At 38.0% G+C, this 25946-nt stretch overlaps 1 protein-coding gene across 2 annotated transcripts in view; it reads left to right on the plus strand.

The window, feature by feature from the left end:
- The window catches only part of SSTR1 (somatostatin receptor 1), a 68379-nt gene that overhangs the window by 15560 nt on the left and 26873 nt on the right, over window positions 1-25946 (plus strand). The window contains exon 2 of one of the 2 annotated variants that reach the window (XM_030274684.4): window positions 7350-7706. The exons of the other annotated variant lie outside the window; for it this stretch is intronic. The gene's annotated coding sequence lies outside the window, so the exon portion shown is untranslated. Of the gene's footprint in view, window positions 1-7349; window positions 7707-25946 lie in introns of those variants that run through there. 2 annotated transcript variants of the gene reach the window in all.

The raw sequence follows: 25946 nt of genomic DNA on the forward strand, positions 1-25946 counted from the left end.
TTCAAACCTAGGAGTCTGTCCCTGAGGGGGAGAATGTAGCTCAGTCTTGCATCTCTTCTAAGCTGTCAGCCAAGAGCATGATTTGTGCTGTCTGGGCTGGCCTCTCTACCAGGTAATTGATGGCTGTTACTGGCTCATTTCACACAGGCCATGACTTTAATTTCCTAGGCTAGATATGAACCAGCAAACTGGCAAGCCAGTTTAGAAACAATAGGTTAGCCACTAGTGCCCTGGGCAGTCCAGTCTCATTGAAGGAACTTGTACTGCACAGAAGGATGAAAACACTGTATTGCCAAAGCTGAAGGCTTTTGCCAGCTGAAAATAGAGGCAGTGGCTTTACATCTGCTTGACCTGCCTCTATATCTGCTTTCCTTTCCCATCACTGCTCCTGAATGTCCTGCAAAATATTTTAAAAGTATTAGGTCTTCTGGATCTCCAGAAAACAGCTCTTCTGGTTTTTTTATTGTTCTTTTTAGTTCTTACATTTAGGTAAATAAAAAATCACTCTTCATGGGGCTTTTTCTGGAGACGTCCTTTTTTGAAAGAAAGGACTAGCTACTCCCACACACTTGTGAAGCAACCAAACTTCTACATATAAAGCAGGTTTTAGTACACAAACGTAAATGTTAAAACTGATGGATGTATGAGCTGTAATGTAGCTGTTGCTTTCAATAGTTAAAGCCTTATTTAGACATAGTCATTCCTTAGTCTTTTTCCTGTAAGGTCTTAGCCCTTGAAAAAACAGTGGTTTGCTTTAATTTTATTTTAATAAGAGCCATGAAGTTTTGGGTTTTTTTACATTTCATTATATAACTGTATCTATCTTAAAATAGCACATATATTTTTACTAAGGAGCTGTGTGAGAAGTGCTGAATTAATAAAACTACTTTTCTCTTTTAGGGTGGATTCCTTTTGTATTTTTATAAGGCAATTTGCAACTATTCTTTTTGCAAATAACCAGGAAATACGTCATCTATATATCAGCATATACTTTGCTACTGCTAGGGCCTAAAGGGCTGTATTTTCATTAGAAGTAGTCTTGTTGAGGGATACAATATCCAGATCTTGCTAAGAGCCATATTTTACTTCTCAGAGATAGATGGATGGTGTAGTAAAAAGACATCTGCCTTGCTTCAAAGGGGACAAGTGAAATGATCATGTCACATGAAACTGTGTAGAGCATAAGGACAGTAAATTTCTCTTCCCCAAAGGGGATACAGAAAAATGTCTAGAAATAGATCTGTCTACCTGTTATGCAACAAAACCTGGAGACAGTATCTAATATCAGAAGCAGCTATCTTTTCTGCTAGTGTAAAGGAGAGCTGCTGATCTGCACCTCCATTTATCACCTGGTTTGTTGCATGATACAGATTTGTTTGGGGCTGGAAAATATGGACAGGGAGCAAGAAATGCAGATCAGTGTTCTGGAACACTGCCTGTTTGCATGGCTTCAGCCTTTTAGTGTGCTGCAGCCTTGCAGAGTCTACACCATTTAGCTGTGGTCAGGCTGTACAGTCCCTGTGAGCTCTCTCCTTCCCTCTAATCCCAACAAGTATCTCTACTGGATCCAGACATCCTTCTGCTGAATTTGTTGTGGGTTAAAGTCAAAACTTACTTCCCATCTTTCCATGTTCTTCTAAGATATAGGTAATAATTTAAATAACCTAATGTAAACAGGTATTTTTAACAAGTGAAAATTGCTGTCACTTGGCAGTGTGCCTCAAAAATTATGCATTAAATTCTCCTTTGGTCACTAAGGGCTCCATGAAACAATATCTATATCATATGTATATAAAATGTATATATGGTATATTACGGTATGATATGTAAATATATATATATATATATATATGGTTTATCAGATAAGGCAGCCCTACATTTCACATGTAACTTGTGTTTAGGCAAAGTATTTTCTCACTAAACAGTTTTATTATTCTTTAAGAAAATACATTAATTTTAAAAATAAGATGTCTTGAAGTCAATGAAAACCGTCTTATTTCAAGTGACAAGATTTCTCGTTAATTTCTCTGCATTCAGTCAAACAGCCTGCAACAAGGAGCAAAAATGCCAGGTAGAATCCAGCATGCTTTTGTTACTTTTCCAGAGAACAGGATAGGAAATTAAAATAAGAATTTCTGCCTTATTGTAACAAATTGCACGATCGTAAGAATTTAATTATTCATCTCTCAAAAGGACTTCGTAGATTACAAGGTTCACTTACAGAGTTTGGAAAAGACAACCCAGCAGGGGTCATGCAAGTCCCTGTCTACTGTAATAATAATTTCCAGTGACATTATCACATAGCTATGGGACTTAATAACAAGGAATTATATTTAACTGCTTGTATGAACGCAGTGGTATATCTATTACATTTATGGCATAGACATAAAATATAACTAATTCTGACCTTCTAAGGGGACATTTAGTAGATGAACTGCATTGATGTGGCTGTCGCATTATGTGGCATATGCATATATTCCCCTTAAAGCCTGATCACTTTATATGTTCATGTTTCCATTGCTAAGTATGCAAGAAAAATATGTATTCTGTTACCACTTCCACTCATCTTTAATAAGTCATTAAGGAAGATTCCATTCTGTAATTAGCTAGGGGAAATGAACTCCAGAACGCTCAAATTAAACACACTAAATCTTTTCCAAAAATACTGTAGAGTATGAATATTTTTTTATTCTCACTCTAGCTTACTCCCTTCCTTTTGTTGACTCAATAATTCATACTATTTTAATCCCAGCCTTCAAATTCTTCACATCTCCTGTATTATGTAGCATAGTCTGGCCCCACGTGACCTCTGTGTTGAATATACATTGGTGTGAGGGGATCCTCAAGAACTGGAGTTAGGTATGTCCATATGGTCTATTTTGCAGTAAACAATGGCAGAAATAGTGAAAGCACAAATGAGAAGAGATGAGAAGAGATGAGAAGAGATGAGAAGAGATGAGAAGAGATGAGAAGAGATGAGAAGAGATGAGAAGAGATGAGAAGAGATGAGGAGAAGAGAAGAGAAGAGAAGAGAAGAGAAGAGAAGAGAAGAGAAGAGAAGAGAAGAGAAGAGAAGAGAAGAGAAGAGAAGAGAAGAGAAGAGAAGAGAAGAGAAGAGAAGAGAAGAGAAGAGAAGAGAAGAGAAGAGAAGAGAAGAGAAGAGAAGAGAAGAGAAGAGAAGAGAAGAGAAGAGAAGAGAAGAGAAGAGAAGAGAAGAGAAGAGAAGAGAGAAATCAGCACATGGTTAGTTAAAGGAATAGAAAGCTGCAGCACATTAAAAAACCAAAACAGAAAAATAGGCAGGAAAATAAGGAGTGTACACAAAAAGAAGTTAATAGGGAAGAAATCAAAAGAAAAGAGAGAAGTGAGATCATTCACTAGTGCTGAAGTACCAGAGTGGTCGAGGGAGCGTGTGTCCGTGCTGTCACTGCCCAGTGTGGCACGCTGGGGTGTGAGCTGCTGCTGGTGGCCCTGGGTGTGTTTGCACAGCCGGGCAGCCCCCACAGCAGCCTGATGCCGTGTGCTACAAGACTGTAGGCAAAGAGCAAAGGACAGTCACAACCAAAGAGGCAGTTACCGCATAAAGTCAGCATGTGGGTCTTCAAGAATATTCTTTTAGGCAGCTGCAGGAGACACACTGTGTCCTGAGGGATGTTCATAGCCTTGAAGCTACTTTGTGGCTCAAAGGCCACCCTTAGAAAGCATCATTGTGATAAGTTCAACACCACCTTTATGCGATTTGCTTCCTGGTCCACTGGGGTACTATCAGTAGCCAATGTAAACTGTTTTGGTGGCCTGGGAAAATGCTGAGTTCTGATGTCCTCTCATCCTAGAAAAAAGCAAACAGAAGAGGAGAATTAGGGACTAATTCAGATTTACCCCAATGTTATTACATGTTTCTAGTATTTTATCAGATTTTGACCTAAATAAAAGCATTTTTTGAAATCAGTGAATTTCCATTTGAAGTAAGAAACACCTACATTTTTAGTAACTACCTATAGTCTTGTAATTCCACAAAAGGGTTCTAGGACTGGCATGCTTTTTGGGATGAGACAAAATTTCCTAAGGAAATAAAGTAAAATAGAAGGAAATCTATTGGTAAAGAGCTGATTTCACTTCCTGGCCTTTTGCCCAGACTGACCATTTCAGAGAGTGTCTCGTAGTATTTGCTTGAAAATGGGTAAGGGATACAGACTAGTAAGAATAAAAGCAAGAAGGAGCAGCTGTGAGATGGAGAGGCAGCAGATGCTTGTTTACACAAGTAGCTAATTCAAAATGAAAAAAATAAAAGGAAGGAAGAAAATTCTGAGCCTAGTGAAATAATTGTTGTCTTGGAGATTATGGGAGGTAAGCATACCTTTTATGGAAATATTTATTGCCATTCTTTTTGTGAGACTAGACAGAGTAAAAAGGCTTTAGTTTACTTTAATAATGCATTTCCCTCCTTTCCCTTTTTATATAATAGCAATTCTTAAAGCATTTCCTTCTCAAGAAATGTTCCTCATTGTTTGCTCACAAGACATAGAAGCAGAGTATCTGCTGAAGGGGGAGAAGAGAAGGGGGAGAAGAGAATCTTGCTGCTGGCACATGGCTTTTTTTCCCTTCCTGTTTATCATGGTAAAAAGGCCAACAGTACTGTCTTTTGCACTTGTGTGTTAAATGTGTGTTCAGCAGTACTTAGTTTTGCTATTCTAAATGGTTCAATCAGTTGGTACCTAGGAGCTTGAAATTTTACAGGAAATAAAGACAAGGGAGTTCTTTATATGCTCTAGAGGAAGTCCCTTTTGAATGCAGATACGCTCAAGAAAAAAAATTAGTGTCTGATTTTGGACTTCCCAAACACCAGGATGTGGAATAGTCAGGACTGGGGTGTTACTCTGTGTCTAATTAAAATAGGAAAATTAAATTAATATCTTAACTTTATTTTCCAGAAATGATTCATGATCTAAGTAGTGGATGTGTCTTACCTGCATTTCTTTCATGTGAAGGTTAAAATCCTAGCAGCTCTGCCAGTTTTTTCCTAATTTAAATTAAACAAATATCGCTATTATGACACATGAAGATGTTGTTTTTCAAAGACTGAGGTTTATTAACACTAAAGATATCAAGAAAAAAATCAGTTCAGAACACAGGCACATATTCCATACATAAGCAATTCACACATTCACAAGGTAGACCTGATCATGTTTTCATCATGAGCAGGTTCTGTTATTTTAATATAGTTTTTTTTTTTTTTTTTTGTATTATGGTTGTGTGCCAAGCCAGGTTTTATTGATTTATTATTTCCATTGAATTATATAATACAGTAGCAGCAAAGATACAGTCCTTGTATTGCTGATATGAATATCTCAGGGTTGCACAAAACACATGAACATCCTGTGTCTCTTGTAGATCTGTGCAGACTGAGCTCCACCTGAGCCTGTCATTAATCTGTTCTGTGGTGGGTGTGTATGTGAAAGGAAAAGTGCTCCTCTGCAAATTGTGTACCTGGTATGTATGTGTATGCCCATTCTGCCTGTATGTGGACACTTGTGGTTATTCTTCCCCTAATATTCTGGGAACACATGAGAAAGATATGCATCTATTCATATGATAAAATAAAGCCCTAACTACTGTTTAGCTAAAGACAAAAAACAACCCTAGTGTCCATATAATCCTAGTTAAAACACGCCATGAATAATAGGATGTGAAAACAAAAAGTGGCCTCATTTCCTGGTGTCATTTAGAGTGATGCCAGAGGCTGCCCTTGAAGATCACCTGGGTTCAGGTACTGCTCATGAAGGAAGGGACTGTCATCACTGCTCTGCTTGCTTCAGATTCAACCATCATAACTTTATCTACTTCTATGTGGTATGAAAACAGTGACAGTAATTTGTGCTTGGTGCTCATCAGACATGCTGTAATTGGGGGGAGAGGTTAGGGAATCTAATTTAATAGATGAGCTTCACCAACAGGCCAAGTTCCCTGGGAGGTTGGTTTACATTCAGCAGTATTTTCCCAGGTAAGGCATGAACGAGTGGTGAATGTTGCTTGCTGTTGCTTTAGCTGCCCATTACTCAGGACAATAGACAGCCTGCAATCCGGCTGCACCACTTGGCACTCGGGTTCAAAGGGCCTTGGTTTCATATTAGTTGAATAGAAAAGGTCAATAAGAGGTGAGAGACAATTGAATGTGGATAAATAATACAGGAATGAGAGCTGCAAATGTTTGACTCATCTCTGCTGATGTGATATTGATCTGAACTAGAAATGTCAAACCCTTCTCCGCCCAGAGGTTTAGAAGTGCTTCTGATGTGTGTCAGTAAGAGATAAGAGTCAGACGAAGAATATATTAGCAGATGCCACAGGGAATAAAGCATAAACAACCCAAGAACAATATTTCCTGTGTGTCAGCTACAAATAAGGTGTTCTTACTTGGCAGAGCACGTTCTGCTTATGCCTGATCCCTCAGGGCAGTCTGGGTGTGCCAAAGACACTTCTCCTGGAAGGAGAGGTCAGGTACAAGGAGGCTGTATAAGGATGAGGTGACAGGTTCACTGGACTGCACCTGTGCCCTCACATGGAGGGGTGGGGGAAAGGATTGAAATAAATGGATATGCTCCACACTGCATTTCCACTTGATGTATTTTCTGAATGGCCTTCATATTTTACCCTGAGAGTGTCCAAATGGATTCATAAAGGATTTTAGGCATCATGCTGCCACTTCCAATTAAAGAGTCTTCAAAGCCTCTGCTATGCCATGATTTAACCCTATAGAGGCACCTCCCAAACACACTGATTTTCCTTCCTGTAAATTACTTTACATTTTCCCATTAGACACGTGTGTGCAGCTTGACTTTACATTTGACAAGAATTGTCACTTCTGTATTATGCTTATTCTTTGATCTCGATGAATAAAATCAGCTTAATTTGCCTAATGCATAAAGCCTTGCACAAAATGCAGTCAGATCACAAAAGGACAGGGAAAGGAAATCCTGTAGCCTGGAGGTTAGAGCATTTTTCATGACAAAGCAGAGTTACTTCTGCTGCAGTGATTATTTCTGTATTTTATATCCACTGGAAAAAAAAAAATTGTCAGGAGAGACAGATGCAGAAACCCAACTAAGATTGACTGATCTTTTCCTCAAGCACAGAGTTTTGCTTCACATCCCTGCTCCACAGTCTGACAGAACCATTTGAACATACATCTCTGACATTCAAGTAAGCATATTAATCACTGAGCTGTCTGACTTTTTTTCCTTTTTCTTATTTAGAGAGACTCACTACATACCAGTTTTCTGATGTATTGGAAAGCAACCAGTGGGGATTTGGACTAAACAAACCTCTTTTCCTTCCTTCTTCCCTGACAGGAAGGGCGTCAGTACATCTCCATCTTCAAACAAGCTGGGAACATGAGACACTTGACAGAGATTGTCCCTTTGAAGTCAATACTAAATTGAGGCCTGTCTGCAATATTGAATTTGCATTCCAAAGGAAAGAGCTCTTACAGAAATATCTAGAGAAACAGTGCTTTTGCTGAAGTGTTCTGTGCTAGTCTCTTGCTATATCAGGACCAAGATGGCAATGTTGCTGCTGTAAAACCAGTGAGAATTATCTACTTTTGAATGTATTTGTTTTAGTCTTACCCATGCTTTGCACCAGGGTACAAAAAGAGAGATTTGTATTCTTCGGCATTTAAATATTAAAGGGAAAAAAATGAAAAATTACTTACTTTGGTAATTCCCAAAGAGTTTCGATGTCAGCATAAGAAAACTTAGGGAAATTAACATACTTAATCTCAGCTAAAATCTCAACATTATATTCTAGCAAAGATTCCCAAAGATTCACAAGATACTTGTGAAGTCACAAGTAATTGTGACTTCAAGTCATTGCTCACAACAGATAACAGCGAAACAGGAATGGAGATGGGTTGGTGGTTTTGATTTTGCCAGACTCCTTTGGTGGGAGAGAAACAAAGGACAGAGAAGATGAGATAAACCTTCAGACTCTGAATCCTCTTGCCAAACTGGTTGTATTAGTCACTACAAAGAGAATTTATTCTGTCCTTCTGACACTGTAAAGATTAACTTCCTGGTTTAATTATAATTGGTCATGCAACATACACAGGGTTTTTTCTCTTGGTTTTTTCTTTTTGTTTTTAATGTGAAGGGACTATGCCATAAACACAAGTCTTTAACTGTCACTAGATTTTTAGTTTCTCAGGAAAAAAAAATTAAACAGGATTAAGGAATCTTAAAAAAATTAAATTGCTTCTTTCTAGGCCAAGCAAATATTACATGAAACACCCTTCCTAGAAAAGTAGGCTTTATGTAGACCTTTAGACTTGTGTAGTTACACATATAAATACATGAAGCTATGCAATGACAGTTCAGAGGTGTGCTTGAATTCATTCTTTGCTGATATGCTGGATTTGGGCAACTGGACTAGAGGTCTGTGAAACTGTTATCTCATTCCCAACAGGATTTAAATGCTTCTGCTGTTCAGTAGCCTTGTATGCTTGTCACCATTAATGTTCCTTCTAATTTATTTCTCTGTGTGTGACAAATGACCTCCTGAATGCCAACGTGAAACCTGTAGCCCTAATTCACAAAATGCTGAAAATGGGACAGCAAAATAAATGTGTGCAATCCTCTTTTTTTTTGTATTCTGGGGCTCACTAGGCTCATGGTGTAAGTTTCTACTGATCTATGGCTTCTTCATCATGTTAGAAAGTAAAAATAAGTTATTTTGCAGTACATTGTGTACGTATGCAGACCCTCAAATAACACAGCATCCGAGGGAACACAGCTGCATCACTGATAGACACCTACCTTCAGGGCAAAACCTTGAAAGTTTAGTGCTGAATTCCATAACCTTCATGTCAGATGTAGAAATGCAGTGCTGTATAACAATAAAATAAAAGAACATAAGCAATAGGCACATGTCTTATAAAAATGAACAAAGCACTGCACTAAACATACAATTACCTTGCTCAAGGTAGGATGAGTGACAAATTATTTTTATGTTTCTTAATGTATTTCTGGAGGCTTTCCCATCAAATATATAAATTCCCATTAAATATGTAAAATCCAAAGAGAACAGACAATAGTCTTGCAGAAGTGAAAACTTTGTTTCAAATCAGAAACAGTATACCTGCTGCAGTGAATTTAACCTAATTTTAATCCTCGGTGGTCAGACAAAATCACTATATAGCTACTAGGGCGGGAGAGGCACAGGCACTTACATCTGTGGCCGAAACATCAGAACAGAAAATAATCTGTAGATGATGGTGTGTCCAAGATTCAAGGCAAGGTTTTGTCAGATAGAGCTGTGAATGCATAAATATGGGTGACCTAGGAAAATGTTTTAGTCCTGAAATAGTGTCACTGTCACTTAAAATTTTTATGTCAATTTTGTCCCTAATTAACTGGAACCATTATAAAAACAAAAGTAGCAGAGCCAAACATCAGACTGTTGTAATTCTCTGGGACTTTTTCAGCTGTTAGTTATTAATATTTATTTAATTACAGAAGTGCATTCTGTTGTTATTAAGCTTAACTTGGTTTGCTCTTTACAGGTGCCTCTATCCTAACATTATTAGACTAAATATGAAAACACAATGTTTAATATTAGATTTGATATTGTTTTAGAGGTTTTGTAGTTGATGACCATAAAGAGTTCTGCCTATGGATTTTGCAGAAATTGTTTGTTATTCCATATTTTTAGCTAACATAATATTATTTGATAGTGAGCTATTTTATTTTTCTTTGTTTCAGTTAATGATGTGGTTTCATGCTGTGGTTTTAATTTTAGAAAAGATACACAACCGAACAATCTTGTCAAATGTATTACTTAAGCAGGCAGATAGTGAAAATTAACTTTATGGTTACTAACTCATTACTGTTCTCATGTCCTTCAAAATCAAATCACTTTAAATTGTTTACTTTCATTGGATACAATCACTGCATTTAACTACACAGACCTACACATTCAGAAGAGTCCAAGCAATTTCTTCTGTGTTACTTTAATTATGCAGTACATAGTAAAAGCAATTTATTACTGGCACAGGTACATCACATTCATTTAAATGTAAGTCACACCCACTCCCTTGAACTCTCTTTTTTTTTTTTTTTTTTTTTGCTTTTGAAAAGGGAACACAGAAACGCATATTATCTTGTTCAGTGTCCTGTTTCCAATAGCAGCCAACACCAAATGCTTCCAAGGGGCAAAAAGGACCCTTCAGTTAAATACTAGTGAGTCTATTGCAGAGATTTCTGCAAAGCCTGCCTTGTTGGACTAGATGATGTGAGGTTCGACTCAATTATCTTTGAGAAGATGTCTTCCAGTCCAAAACTTTCTATGATTCTATGATATAAGGAAAGATATTATCTTCAGACACTATTTCCTTGAAATCTGGAGAGCTTACTTCTTCTTAGACTTTTGGACTGCTCCAGAACAATCCAGTACATATTTGACATTTATTCATACCTCTCTAAGGCTCTATCCACTAGGGATTTGGAATATTGTAACAGTTACAGCTCTTTCTAAGCTTCATACCTGTACAAAGGAAAAGGGAAAGCAAAACTAAGATTTAATTGTGCTATTGCCTGAGGCATTAAGGAATTTTGTTAAACAGCAATTCATCATGCTTTAGTGCATGCTGAGCTGGGGGATAAGGCTCTTCTTCATGCCAGTGGTAAGTCTGTCTTTCTTCTCAAGCTTGACAAGCTTGGAAACAAGTACTAATGCAAAAATTCAGAAGTTTCAGTTCAGTTGCTTTAGGTAGCAAACATGAAAAGTACAGTTTGAGAAGCTTAAAGAAAGATCAGCTGAAGTTTTAGACTAGCTGCTTTGAAGAGAGCTTAAACTCCCAGAAAGATTTGTGATGGTCTGGTCAGATGAGGGAAACACAGCATCTTCTCTTCAGTGTTATATTAGTTTGTATAAGAAAGAAATTGACAAAGAAATTGTCAGTTTGGGTGTCTAACCCACTGTCACCCTGTGTCTGTACTTCCAGCCCATAGTCTCAGGAATACATTTTTACTCAGAGTCATTGATAGCTCCCTCTACACAACAGAGGTGCTTAGGAGCAGATATACATGCAGTGCTTTAAGAAGCGTATTTTATTAAGATCTAATTAAGAAGTTACCATAGGTACATTACCAAAATTGCTTTATAACACAGTCCAAACACACTAGAACAAGAGCTGCTCTAGGTCTGGCTGCTGCGGCCAGGTAGGCACCAGGCTCTGTTCCCTGGCACACTTCCTCCCTAATGGACTGTGCCACCCATGTTTGGCTTCACAGGCAGCCTTCCCTTCCTCCCACACCTCCCACCACCCCAGCACAGCCTGCCCACGTAGGTTGTTATGAGTCCATAGTGCATCCTTAGCTATCTCCCTCTGGAATCCTGAGTGAGCATGCAAAGGAAAGGGGACCTGCTAGACCTCACAGCCTGTTACTTCATTGCTGTTTTTTTTATTGTTTTTTCTTTCCTAATGCCATGTGATGAGGTTGGGAGATCAAGAGGAAGAACACATTGTGGGTTTCATTAATCCTTTCCCTTTGGAAAGCTGGGTATCAACTCTTGCTTATATTTCAGGCTCAATTTCCATCCAGATACAGCAGGAACTCAATGGATTTAGGCAGAAGTGAGCATTTTCAGCAGTTTCTGGGTCTCAGTCTCAGACTGTTGAAATGTTGCTCCCTTTTATCTGAGAACAAACATCTTGTCTGTGCTTCTGAAATATAGCTGGGCTCTGTTACAAGCTCAGTGTGCTGCTCAGAGATGCCTTGCCAAGCTTTACGTGCAGATCTTCTGTTGTTTCTGGTGCTGCTGAATAATTCTTCCTGTTTCTCTAGTTTCTTGTCTGTGGATGAGCATCTTGGTGAACAAGAAAATGTGTTGCTGTCTAAAGCTCTGATACTGCCAGGTGAGGAATGCCTTTAATACTTAATAAATCATCACTCCAACAAATTCTGAGGTTGCATGTACACTGAAGGACCAGAAATAAGCACATAACTCCATGGTACTCACTAGGCAGTATCACACATGCTGCTGTTATAAATCCAAATGCCTTCTGGTGCTGCATCAGCAGCTTCCATACCTCTTGTAGGAGGCTTTCATTTCTCTGGTGGAGGTCACTTGACCTTATCCTGAAATCAGGCTCCTGGGAGGGAAGTGATTATTTTTCCAGTCCTTGCCTAAAATTAATATTTCAATGTTTTACCAAATTTAATGTTTAATTTAGAAACAAACACACTTAGAAATAAGTCCCCAATGCTATTCCTTCTCTAATAAACATCTGAACTTCCAGCATGGTGTCTTGTGTTCAGCTATTGAATGTTGTCTTTGTCTGTAGTTCTTTGAGTTCTGCAGGGAGGGTATATCAGCTTCAGCTGAAAGCAGCAAAAGCACTTTTGTATGTTTTGCTTAATTGGAAGCCAGATGGTTATGAATTCTCTGCTGGGAGAGACACAATAATGAATGCCTTCCTGAGGGGCAGCTGAGCAGATTCCTTTTCCCTGAGTGATACAGTGAGTTGGTTGCACAGGACCTCCTCTGGCACCATTTGTGGCACAAGCAGAATCAGCCTGGTTTTGATTCCTGTCTCCAGATCAAATGCTTAAGTGATATAAGCAAAGTGATAGGTTCTATGGTATTTTAACACACTGCAACAAATCTCTTTATGATTATAATTTTTATTAAAAATGGAGTGTAATCAGAACTGGACATGTAATTTTTCAAGTTTTTATCTTCAAATAGCATCAAAATACTTCATACAGATTATCTGATCTCAAATCTGTTTGTGATGATTAATAAAATGTGAACACAGGCGTAAACTGTTTTCAAACTGCTGTTTACACTTGCTCATTTGACAGATTTTCTGAACAAGAGGGTAATAGAACACTGCCACTTTTTTGTGCTAAAAAATGTCACTTTACAATCTTTTAAATATTCATGTTATAGCACAATTTGTAACACTATGTCCTTTGTACTCAGTAAATGCAATCTACTAATATTGTTTTTCAGTAAGTATTTCTAATTACTCTGCTGTACTAATAAGTGTAGGAATATTCAGAGAAGCAGTCATCATTATAACACATTTAATTTAAGGAAAACTAGTGTTCTTAACAGCTGTTCTTTTACTCTGTGATTAGACTACATACAAGTCTTAGGTTAAATTAATAAGGGAAAACTCCAATGTTCAGAAATTGACACCTTGCAAGACTCATCACATCCTCTTCTGTGCTGGTTTTAGGGACAAGCTATGTTGAAAAAATATTATTAATTAAGTCATCTTCCTTTTTTTCTCCTCATAAAATACCTTTGAACTCTTGGGCAGGGCACCCAGATCCCAGCCCAGAGACATGCAAAACAGTTTTAGGGTGTGATGTTACGTAAAGGGTACTTTTGTGGGATTAAGAACTGAAAAGAAGGTTTCTTAATTGTCCTATGCTGGTTAGCAGCTGATGAATGAAAATCCTATTTGCACAGGATTGGCAGGATGACAATTCCAGCTCAGAGAGTCCTGGAGCCAGTGTATAACCTTTCAGTAAACTCCTTCCCCGTGAAGTGCAACAACAGTTGCAAGGGGAAAAGGAGGAAAGCAAAGAAGAAAATAGTAAAGTCTTCAAATAGATCTGATCTAAAACCCAAAAGTGCATTTGCCTAGAAATAGCAATAACAACAATGACAATGGGGCTTGAACCAGGATTGTACAGAGATGAACAATATGGCTGTGGTATCAAGGGTGCCAGCTAGCAATAACACTCATCACTTCCATGCTCTGAATACAAATTAGTATTTCCTGTACTGTTGTCATTACAAATCTCTTTTTTGTTTCAGGTATTACTTTCCCAAGCTCATATATATTTTTAATTAAAATCAGGTAGAGAAAGCTCCAAGGGCAACCTATAACAAAGACCCAGAACAAATAATAAAGGCTTCAATAAGTGTAGCACTGAAGATTTTTCAGTAGGTTTAGTTCAAGGGACTAATCGGCTGTTAAAGACAGAAGAGTGTAGCTTAAGTCCTTTAGTCTCATAAACTGAGTATCTTCAGAGCTTTACCATGGAATTAATTTGGCTTTACTTGTGTTGTTTCAGCCAAATTACCAGTGAAATTAAGCACCCTTATAGATGAATTCCCACCCACTGCAGAATTTTGCCAGATGTCTGTCAGCTACAAGACACCAGAGGCCAATATTCAGTATTAAAATGGAACTTTTACCTGGCTTTATAACTTTAATCTGTCAGACCAATCCTCGCTGCATCGCTTGGTGAAAAGTCAACTCGGGAGTCTTTCATTTATATCTGTTTTAAGAGCTTGACCCTGCAGAGTGCCAAATACCATCAACTCCCAGGGAAGTCCTGGTGAATTGAGTCACTTTGTGCCCTTCAAGAATAGCTCCTAAATTGAGTTATTAGCTGTACATTCATGGGGTACCTTACTTTGCTACCTGAAACAAGTTGCAAGAACAAGTTACTTGGCTTGAATCAATATTTCTGCCCAGGCAGCTTTAAGAAATTATCAGTCAGGGGACAAACTCTGGGGCACTGAGCCCCCCTGCTGCTGCTGACCTGGCTGGCTCTGGAGCTGCTCAGCCCTTCACTCTCTGACTCAGCGCTAACTGGATTCGGCCTTTGAGGGTCAGCAGCTGCCATTGCCTTCAAGGTTAACAGCCTAAAATTGCTGCTGAAACATAAAAAGGCTGTCAGCCTTTGTCTCCCCATGCAATTGTAATGCAGCAGTTCTTGCCGTAGAAGTCATGAGTAGATCAGTCATGATTTTTCTCTACATTGTCTTCAAATGCCCTTGAAAACTTCCCAGTAAAGAGAAGAAGGGGCGAGGGTGTGGAGAAGGAGGAAGCTTGGCAAGAATTCCATGATGAACAGAAGGAAAATATGGGAATGGTGCTTATTTATGGTTAAGGGAAAAGTAAGTGGTGATAATTTTGCTAAACTGGTAAAAAATTATGAAATTAATTCAGTCACAATATCCCAGTGCATGGGAAGCCTCTGACACTGAGTTGACAGCTTAACAGCAGGAAGATGTGTCTTAATGAAACATATAAGAATGTAAATTTTTTCTTGATTCTCCTTTCAAATGGGAATTTGAAATGGGAATGTTTCAAATTCGTAGGTGAATTAGGAATGGCCTAGACCTTAATCACATAGAAAAGAGGGAAATGAGCCTCCTCCCAAGAGCCTTACTTGTTTGGGCTGTGTGGGGTTTACTGCTGTTGTCTAAATGTGCCATTCAAGATATCCCAGGGGTATCTGAGACATCCACACGCAGGTACTACACAGGAGCTAGGAAATATTTGAAAAGACAATTTACTGGCAAACATCTGTCTGAAATGTTTACTTTCACTGTAAGACTGCAACCAGAAAGCAATGGTCTATGGTGGAGCTGATCTCAGCCAAAAGCACATCATTTGGGATAAAAAAATGACACAGGTATGCAGCAACTGTCGTATCCCTGGGCCTTCCTATTTCTTCCAGAACTTATTCTGAAATGTTACTTTTATGGCCCAAAGAAACTTAAATATGTGTATGAGAGAAGATATAACCAATGGCAAAGGAAGATTTTTGTTACTGTAGTTTGATTTCCCCTATGCTAGATGCTTTGATGTCCCACGATTCCAGCTGTGATGGGTTGGGAGTGACTGGCTGCCAGATCACCTTACAGCCACTATCTCACTTTTCCTCCTCATCAGACAAAGGGAAAGAGTGTGAAGAAAAAGCTTGTGAGACAAAGATAAAAAACAGGGAGATCACTCAGCAATTACCATCATGAGCAAAATAGGCTCAGCTTGGGGAAGATTAATTTAATTTACTGCCAATTAGAGTAGAATAGTAAAACACAAAGACAAAACTAAAAGATAAAACTAAACCCACCTCTCCCTTTTCTCAGGCTCAACTTAACTCCCTTGTTTGTGACTCTTCTTCCTTTTCCTCCCTCCTGCAAGTGGAATAGCTTTTGAGGAATGGGGGCTGCAGGCAGCTTATAGCACAGTCTCTGCTGCCCTTCCTCCTAATTTTTCCCAGCTCCAATATGGGGGATGCAATCCTTCATAAACTCCTTCAATGTGGAAGCAGGAATAACCTTTGTGCCTAGAAGGTTGTTTCTCTCACGGTTTTATAATTCCATTCTCACAGCTGCTGCGAAGTGGTTTTCACCCTTTTAAAAATGTTTTTGGAGCTGCCACCAGCCTGACTGAGCTTTGTGGAACTAAGAGTCTGTTTTGAAGTCATCAGGATCTGGTTCTGCCTGGGAAGGGGCAGCCCCTGGTCCAGTCTCACAGAGGCAACCCCTGCAGTCCCCCCTCCCCCAGTATAACCTTGCCATGGAACCCATTTCATCAGCAGCCCCCTTAAGGACTCCCAGTGCTGTGTAAAACTCCGAGATAAGGATATAGTTGAGCCCAGCTAGTCAGGATTATCGTGACTGTATCTGCTTTGCTTGAAGTTCCACTGAAAAACCCAAATGCACCCAAGCCATCCAAAATACAACACAAAAAGACCATTATTTGTTTCAGGTCCCTGAATTACTGAATTCCTTTCCAAACTTTCCAGGTCACCCTGGAAAGACCATTTTCAGAAATATCTGTCAAACTGAAAACACTTCCCTTAAGTGATGATAACTGGTTTGGAACTTTGTGTAATGAAAAGCTGGACAGGTATTCAGTTAGTAATATAATTTGTTACTCTATTAGTCTTCCCTTTTACTCTAAAATGTTAAGCAACAAGTTATACGTTTTCTCAGTTACATATCTGCCCTTCTCTCCTCCTCCCGTCATTGTCCACCTTCACTATGACTTCTGAAGGTGTCAAAAGAAAACTTTTGTCCAAAAGAAACTGATGGAATAATTCAAGAGTAAAGTGTTTCTCACATATTTAGATCCTCACCAAGGATCTGTTAATAGAGGCTTAATATGAATAACTGGGGTCTGGATGACAATTTTTATCTGGCTGAAGGAGTCACTTTACAATTAAACTCACAGCTGGTTGCTCCAGTAGGTCCTTGCAATCTTCTGGCTGTACACTGGCTCCTCTCTAATGTCCCGTCTCTGTGGTGCATAAGGCTGCAGAGTGGTGCAAAGGAGAGACAATCTTGCCTGCCTCGTTTGTTGTGTTGAGCTTTTACAGGAGGACTAAACCTAAAAAACTCATCTCTGCCAATAGGAACATGTTGAAGGAGTCTCAAGGTGTAAAATCAGGTTTGAACTTTTCCTTCATTCAGAGCAATTACAAGTATCTCTCATCATTAGCATAATGATAATAGTAGCTTAATTATCTCACCACTTCTGCCAAATGTGAGGGGAATTAGGTGGTGGGTTCAAAAGTTGCTCACTGAAATATTCACTTAGGCTGCTAATGGGGCTGCATGGAAAATGGCACTCTTGGCAATTTCAATTACATTGCTAAGTATGATTTTTATATAAAATAATTTGCTATAAATTTAGTAGTGTGACCTAAAAGGCAGGGCTTTGGACTGGGCTTAGAACTGGAGTCTATTTCTAGTTCTTTTGTAGATCTGCAGAGTGACTATAGCAAAAAAATTTTGGTCTCTCATTTTCTGCATCTGTTAAACACCTTTAGAGAGGATCACTTTCAAGTCATACCTTGAAATCCTACTTCAAATGTATATTGCTATTCAGACCTTAGAATTATTATAGGGAGTATCGAGGGCAAACCAATCTGTTTGCTTCTGTGTTTGACAAGATCTGAGTTACAGCAGGCCTCATTTATGTTGTCACAGAAGCTGCTCGCTAGAAAAGAGCTACAGCATTTTTATTCTTTACTAATGTCAACCAAAGATAAAGGCATTTTCCACACTCTTGTCACAAGTACTGCATTACTGCAGAAATATGTAGAATTTATTTAATAGCCATGGCACTGTTCTTCTGAAGTATGATTTTTGTAGCCCAAATCAAGTGGACTGGAATTTAAATAATGAATAAATTTTGTCTAAGCATGAGGTTTTACTTTCTGTAAAAAATTTAAAATACGGGGAAAGGCTACACAAATAAAACTTAGTACCTTATCAGACTTGTTTTTTCTTTCAGATTTTCCCTATTTCTATTAAATTGTTTAATGTTATTTGCTTAATGCCTTCAGTGCAGTACTGAAAACAATCTTGCACTGTCAAAATGGTAGATGTCCAGAAACTAGACAGCTTTCCACAAATAAATGTAATTCTGGGCCATATGCACTCTAGATAAGCAAGATAAGTTTTTCTTATGAGTGCTGAAAAATAAAACATATGTACTGATGTCTAAATTGCCCTAAGGACAGGAATAAAATTAGTATCGTGTTATTCTTCTTTTTGTAGATTGTCTTGGGTTATGTCTGACTTTTTCATACTGAGAACTCTGACTTCTTATCACATCCTGCCTAGTTATGGAAAATTTCTGGAGACAATTATCTTTTGATATTAAAAATAAATGACCAGATAGATCCACCAGGGTTCCAGTATATAAACAAAATTAAACAAAACCCAAGAAGAGAAAGTCTATGTTTCAATCTCCTGATGCCATGGCTATTGGCATATATTACTACTACATAAAAGCATCTTACTAGGCATGACAACTAATATTTTCCAAGGACTCTTGTTTGCTTTGTGCAGAATAAGATGGCTCCCAAACATTCCCACATTGGTGGATTCTTTCCTATTAGCAAAAGAGAGACATTTTTGTGATTTCTCTTGCACTCATGCAAACAAAACTGCCTAATCAAAGATGTTCTCTATAGGAAGAGATAAACAACTTTCTAGGTGCTCAAGACAACAAAGAATTCACTACACCTTTAAAATGAACCAATTTGTAGTAATTTACATGTGAAGTTTTAGAAAATAATTTAATATTCTCCACTTTTACAAGGTTAATTTTTCCATGGCTTCTTGATCATACAGATATCTAATCAGCATCCAGATTTAGCTTTTGAAAGCATTTACTTGCCCTCTGGTTTCTTTCAATGTTATTACAGTGTGTAGTTTCTTTCAATGTTATTACAGTGTGTAGTTTAAATCTTCCTTAATCTGCTTCAATTCTGGAAGACTGATTAATAAACATTAATTATAAAGGTGCTGAGTAGGCATTATGAAAGAAGAGGATGAAGAGGAGCTAATGGCTGGGGAAAGGAGGACAAAATGTAGCGATCTTTCTAGTCTGATATGTCATTCTCTGTATGTCTTTATTATATCAAATCCAGCAAGCAACCACAAGTAACTAACACCTGACTTCTGCTGCCACGCAGCCAGAGCTTCCTCTCATGCATTTGCACCCCTGCCTCAGTCTCTACTCTCCCCTGTGACAGAATGTTGCAGACCTTGTCCATCATGGGTTTGCCACCTGGTTATACCTCGCACTCAGGAAAGCCCTGCTCGTGAGCACACTCACCTGCTGCAGCCCTGAGCTTGGGTTTTTCTCATTACCCAATACACTGCTGGCACCCTTGAGCTCATAAGCCGGCACAGCATTGCTCCGTGCATCTGAGATGACAGGACCTGAGCAGCCTTTGTGCCAGACTCTGGCACTGAGAATGGGTCTTGCTGGGAACAAAGTGCTCTATACGTTTTTGTTTTCTTCCCTGTGAGTTTTTCACTCTTGGTTGAATAAAGTTAAAAACAAGAAAGTCTGCTTAACCAAACATAAAACCACCAAAACCCATAAGTTTGTGCCCTTGAAATCTCAAGGGATAGTGTCAGCAGTGGAGGGTGATGAGATAGAGCAGGGTCTGCTATTTTGGCAGGAAAAGACAAAGAGAGCATAGAAATTTGTGGAAGAGGAGAAACTTATTTTCCAAGTCAGAAAAGTGAAATAAGGATAATGTACTCTGGGAACAGAAGTTTAGAATAAAATTTCTGCTAATAGATGATATTAATTCAGGTAAATATATTTAGACCTGCTGAAAAGTGGTAATAAATATTTATGGGTGCAAATTGTGATTAGAAAAAGCATGTCCCTAATTCCTCTTACTTGGTGAATCAAACTAACACAGTATACAATTCCCATATCTATTCATTTAAAAATATGATGGTGTGGATGAACTGGTGGATTAATTTACTCTTGGTCTGAAAAACTCATTAAAATAGCATACTGTAAGAGAACAACTTTGGAAGAAAATTCCTGTGCTTTCTGTTTCTACTATAATGACTACTATGTGGTTTCCATGTCCTTTCTATGGCACTGCTCCTTTATTGCATCAAACAAGCCTTTCTCTTTGCTATGTGAAGACATTAAGTTGTTTTTCTAAAGTCTCACTAAGCAGAGTGATATCAGTCACTGAGAAAGGTAGATCTTTCACCAGCCACTATTTTTACCATAAAGACCTAAAATCCTACAAATGGTTACACAGTCATCCCTTGGCTCTGATACTGGAGCTGGCTTCTCTCTCTCTGGTGCGGGGTTTCTCCTATTGTATTGGGCGGTGTCTTAGGCCAAGAGTTAAAAACATTTGTATGTCTTAACTTTAAAAATTTTAAGCTGCTTTTCCAAGAAAAGGAGCTAAGAATATACAGGAGGCACCAAATAATTGTTAAATGCTACATTTTTCTTCCCATTCTTCATTTTTTTTCATTTCAATGCCATGGTTATTAGCATTTGTAATGAATAAAGTAGCTACGCGAGCTGAGAATTCAAAGTTTAAAAACAAATCTCTTTCAGAAAGCTGTGATTTAAACCCTTACGCTTGGTATTCTCAGTTCATTAGTCACTTTTGGTTCTCTTAGTATTCATCTTGCTGGGTCTCAGCAGGACAGGCATAATACAAATGTATTTGCATCTAAGAGAGGTGTGCCGTAGCAAGACTTGGAATAAAACAGACTTCTGAAGTTCAGAGATGACTAAGCAGCAAAAGTTTCTGCCCTCTTTCCATGAAGGCTTTGCTGCAGGGTCATTATCTTTCCCTTTTATATTATATGCCCTACACATTTTAGAAACAGTCTTCACCATAATGAAAGGACATAAACTTAGCTGCAATGACTGATTGCTTTCTCTGTTTTATTACACCATAGTGTTTTACTTTTTGTGTCTTCAATTTCCCGGTGGATTAGAATATATTTCTAGATCACTAGCAGAAATTGGCATCTGTTCAATAAGCTATCCCAGAGATAGATTCCTTCTTATAGGGGTGATGTTCTAATGCTTCCTTCCATTTTCAAAGCTATTTTGAGGCATTCAAAATCAGATTTATTAAGCTGATAGATCAAGAGTGTAAATTTAGGCATAGAAAAGCTCAACACCGCTGAACTTAACATATGTATCTGGCCCTCATAGTGCCATTTACACTGCTGAATTATGTGTCTAGGTGTAGTATTTCATAAGGCTCTTAGGTCCTCCTGGCTTCATCCAAACCCCAGAACTTCTGGAAGACAGTTTCTGTTCTCCCTAGACACCATTTTGTTGTACTCATGGATACAACTCTGTGAAGAATCTTCTAGTCTACATGAAATATTACTTTCACATTCTGGCTAAATGTAGATTAATCCAAGAGACACTATCAAAAATGAACTCCTATACTTTATCAGACATAAAATTACTCATGATTATTTGGCAGTTATGGCATTTAAATATTGATAGTATTCCTCTAAAGCTCTTATATTTCATTATGTAATAGTTTATTGGTTTTGTTTTGTATAAATATGCAATCAATTTGCACCTAATTATGCACTTGTCACTTAACTCCCACTTACAGTTTTCCACACTGCTATTCTGGATAAGCATGAATTAAAATTATTTGGCCATGTTGGATGAACTATTTTTGCTTGAAAATTATTCATATCCAGAAATATTGATGTAATAATTATAATAATAATAAAGACAATAATGTTGATGTTGGTGATAACAATAACAAAATAACATTAATACTAAAAATCAAACTATAACAATAATAAAAATAACAGTGATAACAAGAAGACAAAGATGAAGATGATGATGAAGAAGTAATATTCTAATGAAGTAAGAGTAAATTGATAATGCAAAGTACTTATGAAAGGTAGTAGCATCTATTCCAGCTACTACATCCAGATATCTATTGTTTGGGAAGGAAGCTGTGATGGCAGGGGTTCATATGAGCCTTTAAAATATTGGCATTGAAAATTGAAATGAAAACAGCACCACTGGCTAGACCTCTGACTGAAAGTTGGAAAAGGATTATCAAAAGGCAGGAGCTGTGAGAAAGCACAAAAAAGCTTTTGAAAGAGGAAGCATGATAATAGCATGATAATTACTCCATAGTAATTCTGGCACAATAAATTTTAATAATACTAATGTATTTTAATATTGAGTAGGCAAGAATAGTAACAACATCCTCAGCGCAGGAAGGACATTTATTAGGTGGATTAAGTTCAGACAAGGGCCACCAAGATGATTGGAGGAATGGAGGAACTCTCCCATGAGGAAAGGCTGAGAGAATTGCAGTTGTTCAGCCTGGACAAGAAAAGGCTTCCAGGTGATTGTATTGCAGCCTTTCAGTACCTAAAGGAGGGCTACAAGAAATCTGAAGGGGAACTGTTCACAAAGGCTTGTGAACATACAACAGGAGGTAATGTCTTCACACTGAGAGTAGGATTAGATTAGCTATTACAAAGAAATTCTTTGCTGTGGGGGTGGAAGGCACTGGAACAGGCTGCCCAGAGACGCTGTGGGTGTACCTTCCCTGGAAGTGTTCAAGGCCAGCTTGGATAGGGTTCTGAGCAACCTTGTTGAGCAGAGGGCGTCCCTGTCCACAGCAGAGGAGCTGGAAGTAGATGATCTTTAAGGTTCCTTCCAACCCAAACCGTTCTATGATAATAGAGAATGCAATTCCCATTATCCTGAAAAGCATATAAAAGTGAGAGATTTTGCCTGAATTTGTTCTTTAATGAATTTTCATTGCGTATGAAAATATGTGAAGACACAAAGAGTACTCAGAGTCACAAGGAATGCCTCAAAAGACACTGCAGTAAAGAAAACTATAACAGTTAACACATGTAATGTTAAGAAATAATAATCCAAAGATTATTTAATTAGTCTTCCAAAAGCCATTGTGCTCTTTAAGGAGAAAGAAATGCAGGTCTTGAGGGACTGTGAATTCGCTGAGACTTGCAAGAATACAAAAATGTTTCTACTGCTGTCTGACCCTGCTCCCTATACAGCAGCAGGTGAGCTAACGTCCCAGCCAACTTGCTGAGCAGTTGAGACTGAGTGTCCTGAAGGGGAAAGGGAATCTCCCGAAATGTAAATGGTGTTTAATATACTCTATCTGTAAAACTCTCTACACATCTTTCAATGTTTTTGGGAGAACTTTCACAAGAATTACTTCAAGATGTAACTTTTGGGTAGAGCGTATTTATTATAAATTTGTGATTGGTCTGATATCCCTCTGTGATTTCTGTATGTCAGAGCCACAGGAGACCTGTGCATGTGGCTGTGCATAGCATGGGAGGTATTGCTTCCCTCCCATTTTGTATTTCTCAACACAAGAATATAAGTCCCATTTAATTTAAACTGTGTTTCCCACAAAAGCAACAACTAGCAGTTTATACAGAAGTGCTTGCAGTTTAGTAGATAATTATCAGTGTAAATGGCTCATTTGGCTTTTCAGCCTTTTTAGAGCAAAGATGTAGAAACACTCTTGAAAATATTTTAATAAACCTAACCTTAGTTTCAGAATTTGGACTGCAAAGAGCAGAGCAATGGCTACTTCCATGGCATTTCCTGATTTGTCCTTTTGGTTGTCATTGGCAAGTTCAGAAATACAAATAGTGCACTTTTGCATGTTTTTGATGATGAATCATGATGTATCATCTCGTGGGAGGTAGTTCCCCATGTGCTGAGGTCAGCACCCACTGAATCACTCTGCAGGCTTCATCTCAGCTGTGCACCTGAGCTTCCCCCCATAGGAAGCGGGGAGGAGGGGGAGTTGTTGTAGTGGTGCCCTGTCCTGGGGTGCAGGTGGGAGGGCAGCTGACCCACAGGCAAACCCACTCAGAAGCTGTCCAGGTTTCATAGGCTGATGTTGTTCCTGTTAACTGAAGTGTGTTGGAGCAAAGAGGTGATAATAAAATCATGTAAGCACAGAAATCATAAAGTGCTGAAGGGTAAAGAAGAAATAAAACAAACTCAGAGGCATCTAGGAGAATGAACTATCAAAATTCAAAATACTGAGCTTCATTCAGTATGTAAATCAATCTGAATCTGCATTTGGTTTCTGTCTTACAGCAGTCTATAATTAAAAGTGTGCTGACTACTGTTTGTTGCTGGAACAAGAGCCAAGAGAAAATCTAGTTAACTGCCTAACATTGCAAAAGCCTTATAGCTCAGAGAAGAATTTCATTTAATGAATCAAATTCTGCACTTGGCTCCTGCTCCAGGAGCTTTAAGCTATATTTTTCATGCTAGAACATTTCTGACTATCCCAAAACCCAGCTGAAGGTTTGAGGAGAAGTATTACTAAGTTAAAAGTTTGAGCCTGTCTGTCTCAAATTAAAGAAAAAGGTACCTATTAATGTAGTGAATGTATTTCATACATATTAGTTCAGTTGCTTATAAATCTTCACAATAGCATAATAGTATATTTTTGGCCATGGATGACACTACTGGTTAATATTTAAAAGCACTTTCTAAAATATAATTTGCAAGGTATGTGGCCTTTAAAGACATTTTCAGCTGAAGACAATTTCTGATAGCTGCTAGTCATATGCATGTCCTTGCCTTATAATATGTCTGGCAGGTTACAATGGAATAGCTTTTGATAATTCAGCACATCACTTTAAAGAAGCTGCTTAGATTTGCTTTTTCTTTTAAATTAACCCAGTCTAATAAAGACTGTTACCTTTAGGACGGGAGAGGTTTTAATTACCTAAAAAAATTTAAATGGTCAGATCACACTGAGAAACAAACATGAAGTATAAGGGACATGAAAAGTGATGATATCACACAATTGGACTGTCACATAAATAGCTTTAGGGAAAGATCTTGAGTCTTTAGTAAGATGTACAATATTTATAATACAGAAGACTGTCATGAAGATATCAGGCAGCCCAGATTTTATCAGAATGTGTTAAATATTGATGGACCAGATTGTAAACATTCTTTAACACTCAAAACCATGTAATGGCCAGTGCATAAACACGTTGCCCAGTTTAGTCACTTAATGAATTAAATCTGTTAATGTATTAAATTAAATCAGTTAACGTATTAAATAGTTTGCTGGATGTAGTTTTTTTACTAAGTAGGCTTACAAAAATTTCCTGATTCCATTCTCTTCAATACTTAGTGAGTTTGAGCTTCCCTAAATGAACTTCAGGAAATTCAGACACAGAGTTAAGTATTGTGGTGAGGCTCTTATCCAAGTTTCAAAAACATTTACCACAGAATTTCTTACCTACTGTCACAGGTTTGAGACATGGGTTTATATGCTGGATTTTACAATAAAAATAAACAAAACATTTAAAAAAATTAAAAATACAAAGATAAAAATGTACTTCAAAACAAAATCTCATATGACATTAAAACAATTATACATTCCAATCTAACATGCAGTCTCTTAGGGGCATATTCATATGACCTGAAATCTATCAAAACCCATCTAACATGTGATCTGCTTTTGACTGGCTGTTCTTTTGAGAAGCCTAACCATGAAAAATTGTGGCTAATCTCAACAAAATCTTCCTAGAAAAACAAATCTAAATAAACCAGTGTTTTGGAAACAGGTTTTCAGTCTTTATTTTTTTTAAGAATTTCCATCCCCATAAATCAATAAACTTTTTAACTTCTCTGTTTGGCAAGTTTTTCAACCAGAACTGCCAGAAGTGCAGGGTTCTGTGAGGTGATGCTGTAGGTGACAAAATCCAGGAAAAATTCCCCCTCTCTTGCTAGTGCTCTTCCCATGAGAAGCAGGTGGCACTGGGGTAGTTCTTAAAGCCTCACAGTGAATCATTCTGTTTTAATAACATTTAGAAAAGCAGCATATATATTA

Source organism: Taeniopygia guttata, chromosome 5 (assembly GCF_048771995.1).
Source record: "Taeniopygia guttata chromosome 5, bTaeGut7.mat, whole genome shotgun sequence".
Lineage (NCBI taxonomy): Eukaryota > Metazoa > Chordata > Aves > Passeriformes > Estrildidae > Taeniopygia > Taeniopygia guttata.